Source organism: Manis javanica, chromosome 10 (assembly GCF_040802235.1).
Source record: "Manis javanica isolate MJ-LG chromosome 10, MJ_LKY, whole genome shotgun sequence".
NCBI classification, from domain to species: domain Eukaryota; kingdom Metazoa; phylum Chordata; class Mammalia; order Pholidota; family Manidae; genus Manis; species Manis javanica.
Window position 1 is genome coordinate 10432385 of NC_133165.1, and position 25512 is coordinate 10457896.

Consider the following 25512-nt stretch of genomic DNA (forward strand, 5'->3'; position numbering starts at 1 on the left):
GAGATAGAGACTGCAGGCAGGTCCCCACAAATGGCTCCCCTGGGACAAAAGAAAAGCGGGCGCTTTTTAAAAGTCTTTAAGGGACAAGGGCTTAACAGCTAGACAAATTACTAGAATTTGTAACCATCCCTCTCTTGTATTATTATTTCACCTCTTATGATCCATTTGTTTTATATTTTGTCATACTTTGAAAATTCTCATAAATGACTGTACTCTGACATCACATTCTAGCAAGTATTCTAAACCCTGAGAAGTGAAACATGTATTTAGTGACCAGTGATTTAAAGAAAAATAACTTCAGGTTTCAACTCCAATATAATGATTAAAAATTGTCATTTCTGTCCTTAAAACAATGACAAAATGGAAAAAATAAAAACAGCTCTTCTTTGACCCATCAATAACTGGGGTTGCAGAGCAAACCATTACCCTGAAATCTGGAGAGTAAGTACCAAGAATTACAGCCAAAATCTGTTTACCTGAAGCAGCAGCCAGAGAGAGGCTATCAGTAGTTGTAATCTTCCATGGCAATTTTTGATGAACTCTTGGAAACTGAGTGTAGACTAGCTAGAGGGTGAGGAACACCTGGGGACCACAGTTATTGGCAGGGGCTTTTTGGGGGTTTTACGTCCAGGAATTCCACCAGGTTCTCATGGTGGATAGCCAGGAAAGATCCTCTTGTAGGGAGTGGCTCAAGATGGTGGCATAAGTAGGGTGGCAGAAATCACCCCCCCAAAATCATATATATTTTTGAAAATACAACAAATACAACTATTCCTAAAAGAGAGACCAGAAGATGCAGTACACCAGCCAGGCTACATTTACATCTGTGAGAACTCAGCAACTCATGAAAAAGGTAAGATACAAAGCTGTGACCCGGCAGGACCCAAACGCTCCCCCCACCCCAGCTCACCCAGGGGAGGAAAAGAATCAGAGTGGGGAGGGAGTGGAAGCACAGGACTGCTAAGTAACCAGCCCTAGTAATCTGCACTGGGAGCACAGACACACAGTGCATGGTGTACTGGATATTAGAGAAATGGAAAAGTAAAGTCTGAGATAGAAACTGCAGGCAGGTCCCCACAAATGACTCCCCTGGGACAAAAGAAAAGTGGGTGCTTTTTAAAAATCTTCAAGGGACAAGGGTTTAACAGATAGACAAAATTGTCCCTGCATACTCAGCCCAGCAGGCTGGGAATCTTAAGGAACTTCAGGTGCTCTAACCCCCTGGGGGGTAACGCAGCCCGGAAGCCCTTCAAGGCGATAAGCAGCCTGCCATTCATTTCCCCCTGCCAGCGCTACAAGAAAACCGGATGAACCACCACAGCTGTGGAGCAGCCAGAGAACAGCTCTGCCAACAGCAACCACACAGAGTCTTCTCCCAGCGTGCAACAGCCCGGTAAAGACAGAGAAAGCAGGAGCAAGGTATGAAAGGCACGAAGGGGCACCAAACACACATTTGGTGCATCTGCCACCCTGCACAGGGCCCTAGGCTCAGGAGATTATCCCAGTGTGTGGGTAACAGGCATAGGCAGTGGAAGCTGGAGCAAGGTCCAGAAGGCACGAAGGGGTGCCATTCTTGCAGAAGAAAACACCCGCTGCATTTGCAACTGACCGCAGGGTCTTATGCTATCCCGAGGGCTGCCCCACCCACAGCAGCTCAGGAGATTATCCCAGAGACTGCTCTCTGTTTGTGGGTAACTGACACAGGCAGCAGAGAAGGGCAAGGTGACCAGCAAGCAGGAAGGGACTTTGTTCTCCCAGATGACACATGCACTCCCTGGCTGTGACCACTTCAATTGCCATGAGAAGACAGAAGAATCTGGTCCAGTCAAAAATCACTCAGACAACCCCAGAGAGAGGGTCTGGTGAGATAGATATAACCAATCTTCCTGAAAAGGAATTCAAAATAAAAGTCATAACCATGCTGATGGATCTGCAGAAAAATATGCAAGAGATAAGGGATGAAGTCTGGAGGGAGGTCACAGAAATGAAACAATCAATAGAAGGTCTTAAGAGCAGACTGGATGAGGTGCAAGAGACTATTAATGGAATAGAAATTAGAGAACAGGAATACAGAGAAGCTGAGGCAGAGAGAGATAAAAGGATCTCCAGGAATGAAAGAATATTAAGAGAACTGTGTGAACAATTCAAACAGAACAATATTTGCATTATAGGGGTACCAGAAGAAGAAGAAGAGAGAGGAAAAGGGATAGAAAGTGTCTTTGAAGAAATAATTGCTGAAAACTTCCCCAAGCTAGGGAAGGAAACAGTCTCTCAGACCATGGAAGCCCACAGATTTCCCAACAGCAGGGACCCAAGGAGGACAACACCAAGATATATAATAATTAAAATGGCAAAGATCAAAGACAAGGACAGATTATTATAGGCAGCCAGAGAGAGAAAAATGGTCACCTACAAAGGAAAACCCATCAGGCTATCATCAGACTTCTCAACAGAAACATTACAGGCCAGAAGAGAATGGCATGATATATTTAATTCAATGAAACAGAAGGACCTTGAACCAAGAATACTGTATCCAGCATGATTATCATTTAAATTTGAAGGAGGGATTAAACAATTTCCAGACAAGCAAAAGTTGAGGGAATTTCCTGCCCTCAAATGACATTTACAGGGTATTTTAAAGGGACTGCTCTAGATGGAATCAGTCCTAAGGCTAAATAGATGTCACCAGAGAAAATAAAATCACACCAAAGAAAGTAGAACAACAGAATACTAACTAAAGGCAAAAAATAAAATCAACTATCCACAAAAGCAGTCAAAGGAAACACAAAAGAGTACAGAATAAAACACCTAACAAATAAAGAATGGAGGAGGAAGAATAAGAAGGGAGAGAAATAAAGAATCATCACACTGTGTTTATAACAGCTTACTAAGAGAGTTAAGTTAGATGGTTAGATAGTAAAAAAGCTACCCTTGAACCTTTGGTAACCACAAATCCAAAGCCTGCAAGGGCAATAAGTACATATCTTTCAAAAATCACCCTAAATGTAAATGGACTGAATTCACCAATCAAAAGACACAGAGTAACAGAATAGATAAAAAAGCAAGACCCACCTATACACTATTTACAAGAGACTCACCTCAAACCCAAAGACATACACAGACTAGAAGTGAAGGGATGGAAAAAGATATTTCATGCAAACATAGGGAGGAAAAAGCAAGTGTTGTAGTACTTGTATCAGACAAAATAGACTTCAAAACAAAGTAGCAAGAGATAAAGAAGGACATTACATAATGAAAAAAGGGCAGTCCAACAAGAGGATATAACCATTATAAATATCTATGCACCCAACACAGGAGCGCCAACACATGTGAAACAAATCCTAACACAATGAAAGGAGGAAATGGAATGCAATGCATTCATTTTAGTAGACTTCAACACACCACTCACTCCAAAGGACAGATCCACCAGACAGAAAATAAGTAAGGACAGAGAGGCACTGAACAACACACTAGAACAGATGGACCTAATAGACATCTACAGAACTCTACACCCAAAAGCAGCAGGACACACATCCTTATCAAGTGCATATGGAACATTTTCCAGAATGGACTTCATACTAGGCCACAAAAAGAGCCTCAGTAAATTCAAACATTGAAATTCTACCAACCAACTTCTCAGATCACAAAGGCATAAAACTAGAAATAAGTTTTACAAAGAAAACAAAAAGATTCACAAACACATGGAGGCTTAACAACATGCTCCTAAATAATCAATGGATCAATGACCAAATTAAAACAGAGATCAAGCAATATATGAAGACAAATGACAAAAACAGCACAAAGCCCCAACCTCTCTGCGATGCAGCAAAGGCAGTTCTAAGAGGAGAGTATATAGCAATCCAGGCCTATTTAAAGAAGGAAGATTAATACCAAATGAGTAGTCTAAAGTCACAATTATTGAAACTAGAAAAAGAAGAACAAATGAGGCCCAAAGTCAGCAGAAGGAGGGACATAATGAAGGTCAGAGAAGAAATAAATAAAACTGAGAGAAATAAAACAATAGAAAAAATCAACAAAGGCAAGATCTGGTTATTTGAGAAAATAAACAAAATAGATAAGTCCCTAGCCAGACTTATTAAGAGAAAAAGAGAATCTACACACATAAACAGAATCAGAAATGAGAAAGGAAAAATTATGACAGACCCCATAGAAATACAAAGAATTATTAGAGAATACTATGAAAATCTTTATGCTAACAAGCTGGAAAACCTAGAAGAAACGGACAACTTCCTAGAAAAATACAAACTTCCCAGACTGACCAAGGAAGAAACAGAAAATCTAAACAGACCAATTACCAGAAACGAAATTGAATTGGTAATCGAAAAACTACCCAAGAACGAAACCCCCGGGCCAGATGGATTTACCTCGGAATTTTATCAAACATACAGAGAAGACATAACACCCATTCTCCTTAAACTTTTCCAAAAAATAGAACAGGAAGGAATACTTCCAAACTCATTCTATGAAGCCAGCCATCACTGTAATACCAAAACCAGGCAAAGACCCCACCTGATGAACATAGATGCAAAAATACTCAACAAAATATTAGCAAAGTGAATTAAAAAATACATCAAAAAGGTCATACACCATGATCAAGTGGGATTCATCCCAGGGATGCAAGGATGGTACAACATTCAAAAATCCAACATCATCCACCACATCAACAAAAAGAAGGACAAAAACCACACGATCATCTCCATAGGTGCAGAAAAAGTTCCTCTTGTAGCTTTGGTAGGTGTAGAGAAGCATAGAAATTAAAATAAAAGCCTGATTGCTTCAGTTCCTATTGCCCAATATGGTATATCTGAATTTTACATTATATTACAAGGTAAAAAAATGCAGTCTGAAGAGACAAAGATTTATAGGAGAAAATCTACAATGAACTTTGATCATTAATAAGGTTTTTATGTGCAACACCAAAGCATTATCCATGGAAGAAAAACTGACAGGTTATTATTAACATTAAATAAAGAAGGCACTGTTAAGAGAATAAGAATACATGCTATTTACTGGGAAAGATCATTAAAATCCACAATAAGAAAACAAATAATTAATTTAAAAATGGGCAAATGATCTGAAAAGATGCTTGAGCAAAGAACATACATAGATAGTGAATAAGCACATATGATGCATTTATCATGAGGGAATTGAAGATTAAAAGAGCAGTGAGATCCTACTATACACCTATTAGAAGAGCAAAAATCCAAAAAGCTTAAAATTCAAATTATTGCTGAGGATGCAATGAACAGAAACTCTTTCATTGACCACAGCACTACAAATGGTGCAGACACTTTGGAAGATTGTTCTGCAGTTTCTTACAAAGCTAAACATTATCTTACCATGCAGTATAGCAATTGCCCTTCTAAGTGTTTATCCAACTGATTTGAAAAATAATGTTCCCATGAAAACTGTCACGTGAAACATTGCAGAAACTTTATTTGTAATTAACACAAGGTAGAAGCAACCAGTTTGTCCTTCCATAGCTATGGAATGGATAAACTGGGGGCATATCAATACAATGGAGTATTACTTATGATAGAAAAGAATCAGCTGTCAGAACGTGAAAAGACATGGATGAATCTTTTTTTTTGTAATTTTTAAAAATTTTGGTATCATTAATGTACAATTACATGAGCAACATTATGGTTACTAGACTCCTCCTACTATCAAGTCCCCACCACATACCCCCCATTACAGTCACGGTCCATCAGCATAGTAAGACACTATAGAATCACTACTTGTCTTCTCTGTGTTGTACTGCCTTTGCCATGTCCCCCCTCATACATTATGTGTGCTAATTATAATGCCCCCTTTTCCCCCTTATCCCTCCCTTCCCACCCATCCTCCCCAGTCACTTTTCCTTTGGTAACTATTAGTCCATTCTTGGATTCTGTGAGTCGGCTGCTGTTTTGTTCCTTCAGGTTTTCCTTTGTTCTTATACTCCACAGATGAGTGAAATCATTTGATACTTGTCTTTCTCTGCCTGGCATATTTCACAGAGCATAATACCCTCTAGCTCCATCCATGTTGCTGCAAATGGTAGGATTTGTTTTCTTCTTATGGCTGAGTAATATTCCATTGTGTATATGTACCACATCTTCTTTATCCATTCATCTACTGATGGACACTTAGGTTGCTTCCAATTCTTGGCTATTGTAAATAGTGCTGCGATAAACATAGGGGTGCATCCGTCTTTTTCAAACTTGAGTGCTGCGTTCTTAGGGTAAATTCCTAGGAGTGGAATTCCTGGGTCAAATGGTCTCTCTATTTTGAGTTTTTTGAGGAACCTCCATACTGCTTTCCACAATGGCTGAACTAATTTACATTCCCCCCAGCAGTGTAGGAGGGTTCCCCTTTCTCCACATCCTCACCAACATTTTTGTTGTTTGTCTTTTGGATGGTGGCCATCCTAACTGGTGGGGTTGATATCTCATTGTGGTTTAAATTTGCATTTCTCTGATGATTAGCGATGTGGAGCATCTTTTCCTGTGGTTTTTTTGGGTTTCAAGGGGAAGGAGAGAGTTGAATTACATGCCATTCTTTATAATTCCTTAATGGTTAATTCATGTTACTATACATCTACCAAAACACTTAAAACTTTATAGTACAGAGTGAATCCTAATGTAATTAAACAAAATTTTCTTGGAGGTAATTCATCCCAGGATGAAATGCAAAAGTGACCATCTAACTCTACTGCAAATGCATGAAACAATCTCACTGAAAGAGGAGAGCAGAGAAAATATACTGACCTAATTATGGAAATGATTAGAATCTGTATATAACCATTGTACTGTAGATGATAAACTTGTTTCTATAGGGGGAACATCTTAACAATTTACTTGAACATTTATTTTAAAAACAGAGTCTCTCATCTTGTTAATAAAATTATGAAGACAATTTTGTAGTTTTAATCATGTGATATTTTTGCATGCATTAATGAAACGTTAGGCAATATACATAGGCTGTAGATTTCTACAAGGTGGTTTCCTCATTTTTTCTTATGACTACATTACTTAACTATTCTTTTAGGATCAAGTATTTACTGTTCTATAGCATATTATTAATTAGGGCCTTTTGGAAAATTCCAAATAATGATAGGTTTGGTGTATTTTGCCAGTAAAATTGAAATGGAAATGGTTGGTATAATAATTAAATTTTACTACAAGCATATTAAAATATTTAGAATGATGACTTAGCAGCATATCCATAATTAAAATGCATAATACTGAAGGACTGATGGTGATAAGTGCCTAACTGAAGAGTATAAACTTACTTATTTCTTACCTTTTGAAAGGGCCTTCTTGATTTCCTTCCCAAAAGGTTATTTCATACGTTTTGAAATTGACTTTGAAACTGACTTGATTTCATGATTCCAGCTTTGGCATATTTTATTAAGCCAACTTTGTGATACATAGTAGATAATGTTGTGCAAACTGCCAAATGTTCTCTAGGGTCACTGGCGTTTCTGCTTGTACAGATGCTTAGAGAAAACGTCATATTCGGAAACTTCTGATGACTTTTTAAAGGCTTTTGTGTATTGTTTGAAGCCTGTTGAATTTGCCAAACATGCTAGAGAACTAGGGCATTGTAATAACTTCTCTTTCCTTTGTGTGTTTTCAAAACACTGAATGAGGCTTTCCATAACATACAGTAATGCCTCTCCACTCTACTGAGGTTGACAAATAGGTTGCTCATTTAAGTAAGATAAAGCCAACTGTCATCATAAAGTTATTTTATCTTCTTATCAAATCTGCTGCTCTACAGTATATTTTGTTACTACCAAATCCATGTTTTGAATTAATTGCACTTTGTTTATAACTCTGACTTACATCATATTTGCCTCGTGTATACTTTTTTTTCCTCATATGATTGATTTTAGGCTTTCCGACTGAATTGTTTCCAAGATCGTACAGGAAAAGTTAGCGTTTTTTTTCACTATTTTATTACCAAGAGTATCTAACACAGAGGTTTGATGTAATTAAGTTTTTGTGTGGCTAGATAAAACCATATAAATATATTGATATTTCCAGGCTTTTTCTACAAATCAAGGCATAAGGCATAGTATGACATGATGAAATGAGTATTAAAAATGGTTTTAGATCTTTTGTCGGTTATTTAGAAGAAGACAACAAATAAGGAAATAAAGAAAAATAAGAAGTTCATGATCTCTGTAGTTCTTTCATAAATTTAAATTTATGTTATTTTAAAAGACCTAAGAAGATAGCACTTCTGAATTTCACTGGAGCCTAAAGATAATCAAAACCAAAAAAATTAGAAAATACTATTAAATGGTTGACCAGAAGCTCTCTACTCAGTAATTTGGCAACAGGGAAGAATATATTATTTTCATGATTATTATACTTAACTTTCTCATCAGCTTAAGAGAAGATCCAATGAAGTTGGCTATTGGTCTAAAGCTTTAATATATTTTCTACTCTCTGTAGTGAAATAAAACCTCTGCATAGTCTTAAGAATTACTGCCCTGTATAATAACAGGAAATTATTTCAAATGTGTTCTTTAGTCTTGAGCATGGCCTTGATATCCTTTTATTTGAAATTGCATTATTTTGCCCACATGAAGTTCAGTTTTCTCTTAATATATTTATATTTTTTTAACTTTAATAATTGGCTCAATTACTTCTGGATCCATGAAAGTACATGGATCATAAAAATATAAAATATTTAAGGTCTACACTAGAGTGTTAAGTGTTTGGGCAACAAATAATTGTCACTTTAGAGTTAAAAATATTTAAAGTCTTTCATTACTGACTTAAAAATTTGATATATATATAAACTATTTAAACTACTTTATTTGTATCCCAAAAGGTATGAAAACATTCATATATAACATATATTGCAGCAAGCAATTCTGAAAACCAGAAGCAATCAGATCATTTGTATTTGAAATTTGTGGCCACAATTTTCCTTATATACTTATTTTAAATGAGGAAGTATGATGTTTATTTTTTTATATTTTTAATGTAATGCTTTAATAGTTTGTGTACCTGCAAAAAGAATATTATTCTGGCACTGGAGCTTAAGAGAGCCCTTAAATTGTATCTACCAATCTCATCAACGACTTAATATTAATTAGAAAATGCTTTTAAGTTGCTTATGGTTTTATATTTCCTGGCAAAACAGTTTATTGTTTATAATAAAATCAACTCTCTTGGATCAAAGATGTCAGTTTTATTAGAATTAGTGTTAAATTTTGCTCAAGCCATTTGTAAGTACTCTATTTTTATGGAAATAAGCAATAATTCATGAATAGATAATGGGCTGGAGCTCTTATCTTTCATGTTTGAATATAAAGGATAAATAAGAAACTCATTCATTTTGGAAGAGTAAAATACACTTTGCTAATCCAACTGAATTTTCTTTCAAAGTTCACATGTTTAAAGAAATTCAAGATAACTCACATGTCTTTTGCCTTAAGCTGCTTGTGAGTTTATATTGTGAATCAACTGGTAGAGTCTTTGATATATTAATATTTCAGCTTTCTTGAATACACCAGGTACTTGTGTTTATGGTTTTTATTCAAGGTTATAATGTATAACGTGAAATGCTGCCAAATTTTAACATAATTATCAGGAGTATTTGACCTTGAGTGAAACAAATGAAAAAGAAGTTTTTTTAGTTGGTAAAATTGCTTTGAATTTACATATATGTAAGCAAAAAATATATATACTTTTAGAAAATAACTGAATGAGATTCATCTAGATTTTAATTTCTAGTATTAATATGAATTCCAAGGCTTATCATTGACTTTTTGTATTTTTCATATATTCTTACATACTCTTTGCAATGATTTTTGAAACTCATCTTTCACTGAAAGAATCTTTTAAAATATGCTTATATGATTTTAAAGTTTTAAATTGGGATAAAGTACATATAATTGATCATTCTGATCATTTTGAGTGTAAGTCCAGTTGTGTTAAGTGCATTCATATTGCAGTGCAGCTGGTCTCTTGAACACGTTTCGTGTTGCAAAACTGAAATTCTCTTTGTGTCGGTGTGTGTGTGTGTGTGTGTGTGTGTGTGTGTGTGTGTGTGTGTGTATACAGATGGATGCATATATTCCTCATATATATATATATATATATATATATATATATATAATAAATAGAGATTGTAGGGAGAGAGTCACACTCTATATGGTCTTAACTAGTGATGGAACATATGCAGTTTATTCTTCTTTTTAACCCTTATATACAGTATTTTCTACAATAAATATAAGCACTTTTTCTTACAGAAGCACGTGTTTAGACATCTACATTCTTAACGCAAGAAACTTGATGTTTTTATCCCATTATTTTAAGAAGAATGCTAATAAATAATAGCTATCTTGTAACTAAAAAACAGGACATGTTACAGATCATTCAAATTATGTCATACAGAAAACATATATGTTCAATGATTTTACTCCAACAACAGCTTACTTTGCACTTAGGAAAATACTTAGAATTTTTTACTTCTGATCATTTTCATCAGAGATTATTAATGACTTAATGTTTACTTTTGAACTTTTTTTGTGGTAAAATACACATAACACAAAATTTATCACTCCACCCATTTTTAAGTGTACAGTTCAGTGGTACTAATATAGTCATATTGTTCAATCATCACCAGTATTCATGTCTAGAACTCCTTTCATCTTCCCAAATACAAGAACTCCTCATTCTTCCCTCCCTCGGTCCCTGACCACCACTATTCTACTTCCGTCTCTATGAATTTGACTAATGTAAGTACCTCGTATAAGTTGAATCACACAAAATTTGTCCTTTTGTGCCTGGCTTATTTCATTTAGCAATGTCTTCAAGATTCATCTGTGTTGTGGCATGTGTAAGAATTTCCTTCCTTTTTTATGTCTGAAGAATATCCCTTTTTATATGTATTCCACATTTTATTTATTCATTCATCCTTTGATTAGTACTTGGATTGCTACCACCTTTAGATGATTGTGAATAATGCTGCTATGAACATGGGTGCACACTTGTCTGTTTCAGTCTTTTGCAGTTATTTTGGGTATATACCCAGAAGTGAATTTGCTAGATCATATAATTCGATTTTCAGTTTTTTGAGGGTCTACCTTATTGTTTTTCACAGCAGCTGCCGTATTTTACATTCCTAGTAATAGTGCACAAGAGTTCAAGTTTCTTTGTGTCCTCACCAACATTTGTTATTTTCTGTTTTTCGGATGTTAAGTCCTCCCAGTGTGTGAGATGATCTCATTGTGGTTTTGATTTGCTTTTCTCTAATGATTAATAATGTTGACCATCTTTCATGTGTTTATTGACCATTTGTATACCTTCTTTAGAGAAATGTCTGTTAAGGTTTGCTTATTTCTTTAATTTGGCATATTTTTGCTTTTTTGTTGTTGAGTTGTAGGAGCTCTTTATATATTCTAGATAATAATCAACCCCTTATTGGGTATATGACTTGCAAATATTATCTACCATTCCATGAGTTGCCTTTTCATTCTGTTGATTGTATCATTAGAAGCACAGAATTGTTAATTTTGACGTAGTCCTATTTATCTATTTTAATTTCCTTGTAGATACTTTTGGTGTAATATCCAGGAAATTATTGCTTAATCCAAAGTCATGAAGCTTCCCCCTATGTTTTCTTCAAAGAGTTTTATAGTTGTAGCTCTTACATTTAGATCTTTGATTCATTTTAGCTAATTTTTGTACATAGTATGAGACACGTGTTTAAACTTCATTCTTTAGCATGTGGACATCTTTTTCTCCTAACATCTGTTGAAAAGTCTTTTGAATGGTTTTGGTATCCCTGTCAAAACTCACTTGATGCTATTATTAAGGAGTTATTTCTGTTTTCTCTATAATGTTCTACTGCTCTATATATCTTTACATCAGTGCAACAGTTTTCATGACTGTGGCTTTACAGTAAATTTTGAAATCAAGAAGCATGAACCCTCCAATTTTGATTTTCATTTTCATGATTGTTTTGGCTATAAAAGGTCCCTTAAGTTTCAATATGAATGATAGAATGGATTTTTCTATTTCTGCAAAAAAATGCCATTGGGATTGCACTGAATCTGTAGTTTTTGTTGGGTAGTATTGACATCTTAACCATATTAAGTATTCCTATCCATGTACATGGATGTCTTTCCATTGATTTGTGTCTTTAATTTCTCTCAGTAATGTTTTGTAGTTTTTAGTATAAGAAGTCTTTCACATCATTGGTTAAGTTTATTCCTAAGGTAAGTGCTATATGCTTTTAGTTTGTCTATATTTCTCTTCTTGCAGTGTTGACAATTTAGAAAGATGTCCTATATAAATTGTTTTTTATTAAACTGCTTATAAATATTTCCTATTTACTAGACTTATGTCTCTTTTATTTATAAGCAAGGTGCTGTATGTATGTTTATTTTATCATTTCTTAATTTCATCATTTTGCAACCATCTCCAGTGTTCTAAGGTCAATCACTCTAATAACTTATTAAGGATAAATACGTTATTAAAAATTTTTTAAATTATAAATTTGAGCTGATTATGGTGGAAAATAAGCCACATTTCTGGACTGCGATAGCTATTAAAAAACAAACTAAAAGAAAATGAATGATTTGAAAAGTCATATGTAATGGCAAAACAAGTAAATCTTTCTGATTATTGCCATTAAAAGTGAATTTTGAATGATAAAATTAATCTTGCTATGCATTTATTTTTTTAATATTTTAATTGAAATTACAACGTGGGAAAAAATAAATAGCCCTTTATAATAGAGATTGCAGAGAGCCGTAAGTTTAACAACAGCAACAGACATTAAGTCCATTTCTGTGTAGACCACATCACAACTAGGCAGTGCGAATCAAACACAAACCCTTTCTGCAACTTAGTTTTTGCAGTTGAAGAGAATATGAAATCAGAGTGTCCACCCATTAGGGCATTTAAAAAATCTTTTCTAAAGTTAGTAAGGTAGTTTCAAGTTAGTTGGCAGGTTCTATGTAAAGATAAACATCTGAAATGTTAAAAACATGTGCCTTGTTCACTACTGTAATTATCTATTATCTGTTACATCCACTGAAATGTTCAGTGCTCATTTGTGCAGTATGGTTAGATATTTCTGTCAGCTGTCCATTATTAGATATCTTTTATCTTTTTTCATCTGCTTTAGGTATCTTAAGTGCTCAACTCTTGTCACTTTAAAATGGCAATTGAAAATGATAAATAGCCTCTCCCCTTTTCTCCCTTCCTTCTTTCCTTCTTTCTTGGACTTTAAAAACCTTCTAGATAATTATAGTTCCCAACCAGGATGCTTCTTGCCAACTCTCCTGAGTTTTTTCCCCTCCCAGAAATAGCTACAGTATTGCCGCTTCTGAGAAGGGAGAGCAGCTGGGTCATACTATGGTCTTTCTTTTGTCTTTACTGTTTCTTTTCCCTTCCACCTACCTGAGTAAGGTGATTGGCTACAGCTACAGGCTGGAAAGAAGAAAAATGGAAATTTTGATATATTTTTTTCTGTTGGTTCCAGGTGATTATATGATCTATGCTTCCCTCCCAATGTGTATACCCCATTTTTACCGTGGAAGCAAACATTTGTTTACTCATCAAATAATTGGGCACAGATGATTACCGAATGCCTGGTGGAAAGTTATGGAAAGATAAGATTGGCTTTTTTTGCCAAAATTTTTTTCAATGTACATAATAACTCATGGATTCTAATGCTTTAAATATCCGTTTTGATTGTGTAAAAATCGTTTCATATAGAAAATCCAAGAAATGAAACTGAAAATTTTGATAACACCTCTGTGCTTTGTGTGTTACCAGTATACCATGTAAAGTGCACTGAGTCTCAAATCTAGTTTAGTGTTAAAATTCTGAAAGAATTTCTACTTCATGGGAAAATGGTCATATCACAATATATCATTCAACTGAAATAAACATAAAAAATGGCTTGTTTTTATTCAGAAGGGAAATACTTTATGAAGCTTGGTTTAATCTGTAACATCTTACTTTCTTTAGGAGGATATTGAAAAATCAATATTTACTTCTATGGTCACAAATAAGAATTCTACATTCCCCTTTTCTATTTTTATATAATTTCTGCATTTTAACTGACATTTAAAAATGATGCACTTCTATGTGTAACTGCATTAAAATAAGTGATTGTTAGTAAAACATACAGCTTTTTATACTGAGGTACTGCAATTTGAAACAAAACCTTCTACATCTAACAAAGGGCAATAAAATGGCTTTAGGACCTAAAGAGGAAATTTCCTACACGTAAGTGATTGTTAAAACTGCAGAAAGGGATACGATTCAGTATGTTAGCTGAAAACTTTAAATGTTTCTCTCCAATGGAAAGGTGTAGAGCATGATAGTATGGATTCTAGAGTGTAGTTTGAAAGAAAGCAATGGTGAAAATGCATTTCATGCCAGTAGACACTTTAAAAACTAGATTTAGCAGCAGTCACATTAGCTTAGATAATGGGAGAATTTTTCTTCATTGAAAATGCTCCGTGTCGCTTAAGAAGAACTTACTGAGGCAGCCTGCCATCTAGCTTTTTCACAGAAAAACAGGCTTACAGACTGCAGATGAGAGAGTCTAGAGCAGAGACAATTTTAACTTAGCCATTCCTAATTTATCTCAAGCATTTTCAATTCATCTTCTCTGCTCTGTGCACACAGGAACACCAGATTGCCATCCCTGGGGAACAGAATGCAACCGGGGATCTAGAGAGCTGTCACATTCCAAGAAATATTTAAATTGTGCTGATTTTCTTCTGGAGAACTGAGCCCAGGGAATGACACTCTCCATCAAGTCATAGCTTTGCGGGCAATAGATCAGAGGATATTGCCAGTTTTCTAATGGATTATTGTTATCGGGCAGGTTTTCTCTGAAGGTACGTAGTTATTTTCTCAATTCATTACCCTCTCCTATCTATCAGGTGATGATCTAATGAGCTGGGAATCCAAACCGGTAAAAAAGAGAAAGATGTTAAGTAGACAGTATTGACTAAAGAATGACACTTTGTAGCTGCATGTTTGTAGGTGAATAATCTGATTCCTTTAGTAAAGATTAGCACGGTAGAGTTTGAATTGCATTGTCAGCAGAAACAGGCAACCCCAAAACAAAACCGTGCTGCAGGCAGCATTATCATAAGTTCATATTAATTCTCTTCAGGATTTTCTTTTGTAGCTGCAACGTATAATGAAGAGGAACGCATACTTTGGAAACTCACTTAACCCTATATATTTCTGAATGTTTACAGAATCACAATTTTTGTCTCCGTATATTCTCCAATACAAACTTTGTCTCAAAGGCTCTAATTAATTTTGTTCATGCTTATGATGTATGAATATGTGAATGACAGACAGGTTTAATTTAAAGAAACTCCAGTAAGAGTCTTCCTGAGAATATTATATCGGTATACTTTGTTGGCTTTACAGGTCTTTATTTTTTAGTTTGGATGAATCTTACCAAAATTAATTCTACAGTGGTACTTAAATATACATATCATAAAAATTATTATTCAACTTTGTTCTGGGAAGCAAAAAACCTTGGTACATCTTTGAAGTACACAAAAATGTTTAGCAAAGTAAAATGTCAGAAGTTGACAACTTCTGAACATTAATTGAACCAATGCAAATGGAAACAGCCTTATGCCAAACTGAAATTTAGTTTATTATACCTACAGTATATTAGAATAGGAAGGAGTAACTTCGGCATGAAATATACAGAATTCCTAAAAGTCAAAGGTGTGTGTGTGTAGGGGGGCGTTCTGCGTCAGAGAGTGAGTGAGGGGTGTAGGCTAGAAAGCTAGCACCTGGTAATCACAGTGAATTTATGAAGATTGAAGAACAAATTTTAAATGTGATATTAGGGCTTTTGATGCTTCTAAGTGTTTTATGGCTCTGTGAGGCAGCTCAGTGAGAGCTCACGTGGTGTTGACATTTTTCCATGTTGAAAATGATGATTTGAATGGGTAGAATAGCACATATATTTGGCCTGGAGCATGGTGTACCTGCTGCTGTATTTGGACTGCAACACAAAGTTTGTGGACCCATCAGTGGGTTAATCACAGGCTCTGGAGAAGAAATGGTGGCTGGGTTTCATGAGAGCACTTGTTAAATGTGTTCTAATTTCTTTGGAGCATTTGAGAGACTGTTAGAAGAAGAAAGAGGGAGAAGAAGGATTGAGTCATCCAGATAGTGACAGGAAGTGCATTCTCTCTTATCCTCAGAGGGATTGTAAAAGGCAAAAAAAATGGAAAAGAAGGGAATAGAGTCCTCCAAGAACACTTGAAAGTGCTTCTTTTTTCATGAATCTTAGAAGGAACAGAAGCTTAAATTAGTTTCCCTATGGATTCCTCCATTTTGCAAACTTTTTTCTTTCCTTTATGGAACACTTTCCCTCTACTCACTTAAGAAAAAAATGAATTTGCTCCCAGTTTAGTTTCTCCCCCGAATAAAAACTTGAAGCATTCATCTCAGTCTACAGAAGCGTGCTCTCTGAAGCTACACACCTCTCAGTGCCCCAGTTTTACAATTCAGTGACCTGTGAATGCCACAGGGTAAAAAGACTTAGCATCCTTTTATTGTTATATTATTATTACAACTGGCTCCTCTGAAAATTTCAGGCTATGTGCCAAAGAAGGTACAAATAGGAAAATAAAAAGTAGAGTAACTTCAAGGAACATATTTTATGTTCTTTCAAAATAAGGTAAAAACAATAGGTAGTGACATATAGTTACCTCAAGTTGGGCATGGGGAAGATAAATAACTTAATAATATATCTTATAAGTTGCATTTCAGATATTAGATGAATAGAATAAATGTGAAAGGAAGGGCTTTTTTATGTGCCAAATTGCAATAAAAATGTTTACTACTCTGACCTCCTATGAACATTTTCTTGTTTCCTATTAATATTTCATTAACAATCATGTTAGTATCTCTTGACTCCCTATAGGGGTCATTCACGTACCCAGCCATCAAAATCTGCTCAGCTTCCAGGTCTTATCTCATCTTAGGGTGAGTTCATTGAAAACTATATTACTATAATTTCCTTGTATTAGTTGCTTTTAAATATTTAATATTTACTGAGTGCCCATGATATGTTTGGTGTTTCAAAGCAATATACATTTTGAGGCAATAACATAGTGGTATTTTCTCCTAAATCAGCCAGTTTATTAATATTTCAGGACTTCTAATTGGTGCCCACAAAGGAAGGCAATTAAGGCTGGCTCTTTAGTGGCTACTTATGTGCATAGAGGATATAAAATGTTCTATATTCAGTCAATGTTTTGCATTTAAGTTTTCTGGGGATCCCAGACTGAATATCTAGCTGTTTTCAAATTATCCCTTAACTCTGTTTCATATGTCAGTGTGTCATTCCAGACAGACCATTGGATTGGGGATAAGACAAAGTAGGTGTAAATCTGTTAAGCAAGTTTACATAAGTTAATTGATCTCTTACATACCCCTGTCCCATCAGCTGCATAAAAATGATGATGAGAATGATAGCAATAATAAAATCAACTGTGGCTGTGATAATGGTATTTACTTCTTAGATTCTTATGGGTAGTAGAGATCATGTAAATGAAGTAACATATACATAGTTTGTGAACAGTATATGCTCAATAAACAGTACTTATTTTTGAATACAGGTTATCATAGAGTTACACTTACAGAATGTTCTGTTGAAAACCACCTTGACTCTTACTTTTCCTCAGGGATGTGTGTGTGTGTTTGTGTGCACGTGTGCACATGTGCAATGTGTATTGTCATAGCTCCACTTGTTTAGTAGTTTTAGTAATAAAAATAATGCATTGACCATGTAGTTATTGCTTGAAACTATGTAGAAGTACTAAGGCATTACCTATTACCAAATAGGTATTTACCTATTTTCCATAGATAAAATTACAAATTAAAATTCTTTTGAGAAATTAGTTGGCTATATTCTCTACGGCTATCAAATAGTTAAATTGTCAACCATAACTTACCAGAGAAAGAAAATAGAACTAGCTCTCATTTTCCCACTTTCCCTCTCCCAGAGGATGTGGAAATAGAAGACAAGACAGTAAATCCTCTTCCTCATTATTCTGTGCCCTTTGCCCCTCTAATTTGCATTTTATTTTGCTACAGTGGCTTGTCTAGTGAAATGGCCTCAAATCCCAACTGCAAAGAATAGTGCAAGCATACAAATCCACCCCTCAAGGAACAGAGCGAATAAATGGAAACTTTTATTAAAATAGAAGACAGCTTTTGCTCTGAAGAAAATGCTAAACATTTTTTAATGAGAGTGAAACCGTTGAACGTGAATGTTAAATCCAGCCAGATGTCGACCTTAACTGTGAGTTGGTATCTTTACAAAAATAGTATGCAAATCGAAACCAGAAGCGGCTTCCTTTAGGTCACAGGGCTGCTGAAAAATCCCGAGTCTGGATTTCTCAGATACAGTTCACACAGAGTTAAAGCAATACAGAAAACATACTTGAATATTTTGAGTTACATAGGGATGTAAATTAACGGTAACACAAGTCTCTCTTACATATCTAGGTATTATAATTCGGAAAGAGATGTACTAAAGTCTCCTTTATAAAAAGGAACCACCAAACAATTATTTTGCAGGTGCATTACGGGAAAGACTCTTGCATTCTGACTACATGAAAGTACCTGCTGACTGGCCTTGCTTTTTCTTGTTTCTTTTTTCTTTTTAACTAATTTCAGAGCCAATCCTGTCTTAAGCCTCTGAATCTCTTACTCACCAAAAGTTGAGTCATCTGACAAGATCCTTGAAGTGCTTGTTCTTTTGCTTTTTGATTCTCAATTTTGGATATTTTGGCATAGTTCTCGGGATTAGAAACTGTGTACTAATTCCAACTCCGTTTCCTAATCCCTATAAGAGTGTGGATGTGTTTATGGGGGGAGGCTAATAATACTATTCAGGTGGTGATGTGGAATGAATGACAAAATGTAGTGAAATAGTGGTAGAGGGGATTTTTTTATATAAACAATATAAACGCTATAAACTAGTAATGAGTGTTATTTCTATCATGACGCTGCCATCTCCAGGCCCACTCCTGACACTAGGTTTCCAATTATTCAGTTTGATTATCAGACCTCCTTTGGGGGTCCCAGATTTGTGTTCACTTACTGCTCCTTCTTCTTGTGGATTCTTCTAGGTACATATTTTCATTTATTAAGTCCTGCCCCTTTGACCTAACCTTACACAGCTTAGCCACCAATCCTTTGAGGTGTTTTTCCCTCAGGAAAACTCTTACTGGGAAAGCAGACATCTCTAAGCTTGGTGATTATCTCTTTCTGTCTCAATTTGTGTATAGTGACAAACAAATAGAAAAGGAGACACAAAGAAAATCCTGGCTCACGTGATAGAAATAATCCTCTCAGGCTCTAAAGTAGAGGCTGGTAAGCTTTTCCTGTGAAAGGCCAATTTGTAAAAGTTATGGGCAGAATTGTCTCTCCCTAAAATTCATATGCTGACGTTTTAACTCCTAGTACTCTGAAATGTGACTATAATTGGAGATAAGGTTTTGCAGGAGTCCTTCAGTTAAAATGAGATTCTTAGGGTGAGTCCTAATGCAGTAGGACTGGCATCCTTACAAGAGGAGGAAATTAGGACACAGGCCTGTACCGACAAGACATGTAAAGACGCCATGAGAATATGGCCTTCCGTGAGCCATGGAGAAAGACCTCAGAAGAAACCAACCCTCCTGACACCTTGATCTCAACTTCTAGTCTGCAGATTTGGAAAAAAAAAAAATAGTTTAAGTCAGGCAGCCTGTGTTGCTTCACTAGGGCAGCCCTTGGAGACCAACACAGTGGACATCTTAGCCCTGTGGGCTCAGTTAGGTTTCTGTCATATCCTTTCTCCTCCTCTGCCTTTTCTTCTTATTTACCCTTTAATAGTGTAAAACAAAAAAAAACAAAAACAAAATGAAACAAAACCAAAATGAATGTCCTTACGGGCCATGTTTGGTCACAAGCATAGTTTCCAGGCCTTTGCTCTAGAACGTGAAAGGTCTTCCAAAATCTGGACAAAAGACAGTCTTACGCTTCCACGATCCTGTGCCATACAGGCTACTTTGCATCAATGATTTTTAGCCTAAACAATGTAACTTAACCCCTTTCTTCTGCCCAGATCCTTCCAAATACCTTAAGTTGACATGGATATCTATAAGAGTATTCGACCTTCACTCTCCAGTGAGCCCTTTCAAACCCTAAAGTTGGAACAGCATCTGAAACAAAATAACAGTAACAGTAATAATAGTTTGCACTTGTTGATTACATTCTGTGGGCTAAGAACTATTTTAAACACTTAATATACATTTTCTCACGTTAATCCTGCCAACAACCTTGCAAGGTAGCTGCTGTTATATTTATTTTACTGATTTAGAAGTTGAGGCATAGAGACATGCAGCAACTGCTGGTGGTTTTTTAGCCTTGGTAGCTTAGTGATTAGCCAAGCTTTGGATACAGAATATTTAGCACAGACTCTGGCACTTAACCACTGTACTATAATGGCTCTCAGGTCATGGCAGGGCTTTATGTTGTCCATAAGAATAGCTGTGAAAATGTTGAAAAAAGCCTATCAAATAGCAATTCAAGTGAAAGAAAGGATAAGTGATACAGGGCTTATATTAATTCCACATTTTTATGTGAATGTAGTTAAGTAAATGTAGTTATAGAAAAGAAATATAATCATCATAAAGTGGAAAGTGGTCAATCATCTGCCAAAATCTACCGATGTAAATAAGCAGTATTAATAGTTCAAGCTTTTAATTTTAACTATACTTTAGTTAACTATATAATTTGTTTTCCCTTTCTTATAGAGGACATGATTTATCTTTTTAAGTGTTTTTTTTCTCCTTAAAATATCATATAGTGGATTGAGTATGGATAAATAAGCTTACCATACAAAAACCTAAAGAACAAAATAGTCACTTTTGAAATTCACAGGAATTTCATACTTAATTTTGAATGTAAGTTAATGCTTAATTTAATAATCCATGCTGTATAGGGGAATAATAAATGATCAACCTAAAAACTGGGTATAAATACTCTATCATTCATAGTTACTTAAACAGTATCAACAGGTAGTAGATTTGAATGTGTTTGTAGAAGGACCTTCTTGAGTGAAAACTTTGCCAGGTGGCATTTCTGCTTTAATTCTAAGAAGCATATGGTGTGTGTTGTGTGAATTCCTGGGTTGTTCTTTTTTATTTCATCAATACATCTGATATGCCTTCAATATTTCTGTATAACTGAATCGGATTTTCTAGGAAAGTTTGAATTAGGTGGAACATCTTCAAAAAGTAAAACAGGCTAGCCCTCCCATGGGATACCAGCACAGTTGACCTACCTCATAAATTATTCTTCTGTCACCTCATTTGCACAATTGAATCTTCAGGATTTTGTCAGACATTCATATTTATTTATTTATATTTTTATTTTGACTTATTTTATTAATTTTATTAAGGTATTATTGGTATACACTCTTATGAAGGTTTCACATGAAAAACAATGTGGATACTACATTCACCCATTTTATCAAGTCCCCCCCATACCCCATTGCAGTCATTGTCTATCAGTGTAGTAAGATGCCACAGAAGTCATTATTTGCCTTCTCTGTGCTACACTGTTTTCCCCATGATCCCCCACCACACCATGTGTGCCAATCATAATACCCCTCAATCCCCTCCTCACCGGCAGCCCCCAACCCCTCTTTGGTAACTTCTAGTCCCTTCTTGGAGTCTGTGAGTCTGCTGCTGTTTTGTTCCTTCAGTTTTTCTTCATTGTTATACTCCACAAATGAGGGAAATCATTTGGCATTTGTCTTTCTCTGCCTGGCTTATTTCACTGAGCATAATATCCTCCAGCTCCATTCATGCTGTTGCAAATGGTAGGATTTGTTTCTTTCTTATGGCTGAATAGTATTCCATTGTGTATATGCACCACATCTTTATCCATTCATCTACTGATGGACACTTAGGTTGCTTCCAGTCAGAGATCCATATTTAATAAAAGAAATATCATCATCATAAAGTGGAAAGTGGTCAATCATCTGCCAAAATCTTATCGATGTAAATAAGCAGTCTTCATAGTTCAAAGTTTTAATTATAATTTCTAGCAATGAATATATATGTCTGTATACATGCAGAACCTTAATAAAACGCTGTTATTGTTTAGGTTGCTTTTGGATTGGGCCCTGTCATTTTAGGCTCTAGTAGATTCCTTGGCACTGGCAATTGTGACAAGAGTAAAATTTCTTTGGCTATTTTCATTGGGGTAGATGGATACCTATGGCATTCTATTGTTTTGGAATTATTTTTCTTCAATATGAATTTGTGCTTAATATCTCTAAATTAATTTTTTATCTTTTTGAAGTACAGGGATGTGAATGTGGGTGTGTAGGCACTTGTGTTCGCATCTGTGAGTGTCATGTGTGTCTGTGTTTTTTCAAGGACTACGGGAAGTGCAGATCTGTATAGTCCACAGGCAGAACACTGAGAAGCATTTTCTCACCTCATTAGCGAATGAAATATATAAGAATTCGATCATTAAATTTCACCCTGCATTATCTATCACGCAACTCTTTCCTGCCTTCCTTTTATTTAATGTTACTCCTCATGAAATAATTCCAGGTTTAGATATTGTTTTACAAGGAATTTTTTTCTCCTTTGGATTATCCTTGTAGGTAAGGGAATATTGGGAATATTCTAGGAAAAGAAAAATATTTATGAGATTGGTGGAATTTACAGAAGGAATGAATATTAGCATTGCAAAGAGAAGATCATTATTTATAGGTTGTCAGTGGGGTAGAGATGGGACAGATCTTAAGAATGCCTGAAACTGGGATATACCCATAAAAGGAATCTTCTGAAGTGTTTATTATATATTCTCCTTTGACACTGAAAACCATTGTATTTGGCGTTTCAAGTCTTTTTTTCATTTTGTGATCCCTTCTAGCTATCTCCAAACCTTTAGTGAACACCAACCCAACCTAGACTGTGGGATAGAGGATAAACTAAATCCACACTAAAGGAAAATTCTCAATCTGCACATATGTGCACATAGAATCAAGGATAGACAGGCACACACCTACAGGCTAATAGTTATAGCCCAATATAGATGTGAGGAAGGACAGACTAATAGACAAATGCATGTGGAGACAGACTGACAGCAACCCACAGTGAGGCAGGGATGGACAGAGCGACATACAGAGTCAGGCAGACTGCCAACCAGCTAGAAACATATCACAGATAGATATGGATCACTAGACAGTCACATAAGCCCAGACAAGCAGACACAGACACAGAGATATTTACAAACAGACAAGGAGAAACAGAGAAGCTCACATCCTCATTCTAACATGGTCAGGCAGGTCTGGGCACGGATCGGCAACCCAGTACAGATATAAACGTAGACATCTGTGTGTGTATATGCGCTATACGCTGGAATTTTATCTTACACATTAATGAGGCAAAATTCAGTAGTGGACCACTTATTGCTTACGAAAGGATTATTTCTAAGGTATATTCATCCACGTACTTTTTTCACTACATGAAGGCAATGAAAAGAACCCCAGAAATGTACGTAATCAAGCTCTGTCATTCCATTTCATTTTATCTAGTATTTCTGTCTTTGGGTAAGGGAAACAAATAAAGTCAAGTTACTACTGAAATGTTACCTGAAAGTCTTTTCAAGCTCTATAATGTCAGGGATGAGCGAGTCAGAATTCAGGCAAGAAAATGATCAATTTTCTTTCTTCAGGAGAAGCAACAACAATAATAAGATAAACAGAAGAACAAAATACTGGTGCCTTGAAAACTATTAATGTCAAAACAATTATTGCAGATCTTATTCTTTTGCTCTGGGTCACTGAAATCACCTCTAAGTTCGAAAGGTGCTTGATATTTTTTGCTGCAATAAAATGAGAAAAGCAAGGGGAAAATATAATGCTCCGGTGAGTGAATGGAATTTCAACAGCTTGAATGGACGTATATCAAACTTTTAAAGTCTCCTAGAGAGTTTTGACTACTATATTCTATTTAACTGTTGATTTACTTGAAATAGTTATTCAGTCCTCTAAAATATTTTAAAATTGTAATAGTGTTTACAGGAGGGCAAAGCCTAGTAGTTATTTGGGAGCTGTTTTTAGAGGTGGGAAGGATACATAGACTCTATTATTAAATCTATATGTCAATGATTATCATTAGACAAAAACTTTGTAGTATCTTGCTGGTACGTATAACCATCTTCTATTTTCAATGGCAAATAGACTGACACAAACTGAAAATTGAGATTTGTTACTTTTTGGGAGGGAAGGGTATTCTCTTTCTTAATCTCTGAAAAGCAGACATGGTGATATGATGAACGCCCCCTTCTAAGCAAGTTTTTTGAGCTATAATTTACATACCATAAAATTCCTCAGTCTTAAATGAATAGTTCAGTGACTTTTAGTACATTTACTGTTTGTGCAGTCCTCACCATTATCCTGTTTTAGAACATTTTTAGCACCACAGAAATCTTGTGTCTACTTGGAGTCACTCGCATTTCTCATCCCATCCCAAGGCAACACCTAATCTCCTCTCTGTGTCTATATATTTGCCTTCTGGCCCTTTCATATAAATGGAATCATGCAGTCCATAGTCTTTCTTCTGTATCTGGCTTCTTTCACTGGCAGATTGTCTGTGACGCTCATCCACACTGTAGCACCTTTTCATTGGCAAATAGTATCTCATTTTTTTGGGCATACCAAATTTTGTTTATCCATTAACCAGTTAATGTTCATATGAATTGTTTCTGAGTTTCCTTTCTGAAGTTGTTTCCTTTCAAAGAGTGAAGATTGTGTTTATTATCCTAAATTCTCTCTACTCACAAAATAAATGTGTGCTTGGAAACTAATATTCAAATTAATTTACTCTCCGTGGAGGTTTCCAAGACTCCTTTTTTAACAGCTGAGCATTAAGCAAAGCTAAAATACATTTTTTTAAGTTTCTCTATAGAAAGTATATTAAGGTGATGCATAATGATATATTCTAGCCTGATACGCTTAGGTTACTTGTTTTAAACATAAATAATATTTTTTACTTTCTTCACATGTAAAAACTTCTCAAAATAGAAATATAAATGACAAATATACACTAATTAAAATAATTAATTATTTTGTTTGTTGGATTCCTGTTTAAGATAGAAAAGAAGTCTGAAGATTTTCCTGTTTTCTGATAGAATAAACTATTATGATAATTAGAAATCTACAGATAATTAACTCTGTTGCACTTTTTGTAACATATTTCCGACTTAAAACACAATTTTCCTATTTTTAGAAATTGTCTATGCTGAATCTTACTCACTTTAATGAATTATTTTGTGAGAACTATTTAAGTTTAGATATTCAGAGTTTGCTAACTTAATGAAAACATTTTAGGTATTAATTTCCAAATCATGTGGATGACTGAGTCCATCTGGGAGTTGGTCTTCTTACCCCAGGGGCCCTATCATTCCC

At 35.3% G+C, this 25512-nt stretch overlaps 1 protein-coding gene across 6 annotated transcripts in view; it reads left to right on the top strand.

Annotated features, from left to right (window-relative positions):
* Positions 1-25512, top strand: part of MGAT4C (MGAT4 family member C) — a 777100-nt gene that overhangs the window by 88571 nt on the left and 663017 nt on the right. For 3 of the 6 annotated variants that reach the window (XM_073214769.1, XM_073214768.1, XM_073214771.1), the window contains exon 2: positions 14673-14887. The exons of 1 other annotated variant lie outside the window; for it this stretch is intronic. The gene's annotated coding sequence lies outside the window, so the exon portion shown is untranslated. Of the gene's footprint in view, positions 1-14288; positions 14888-25512 lie in introns of those variants that run through there. 2 more of the 6 variants (XM_073214770.1, XM_073214773.1) reach the window with 2 other exon arrangements.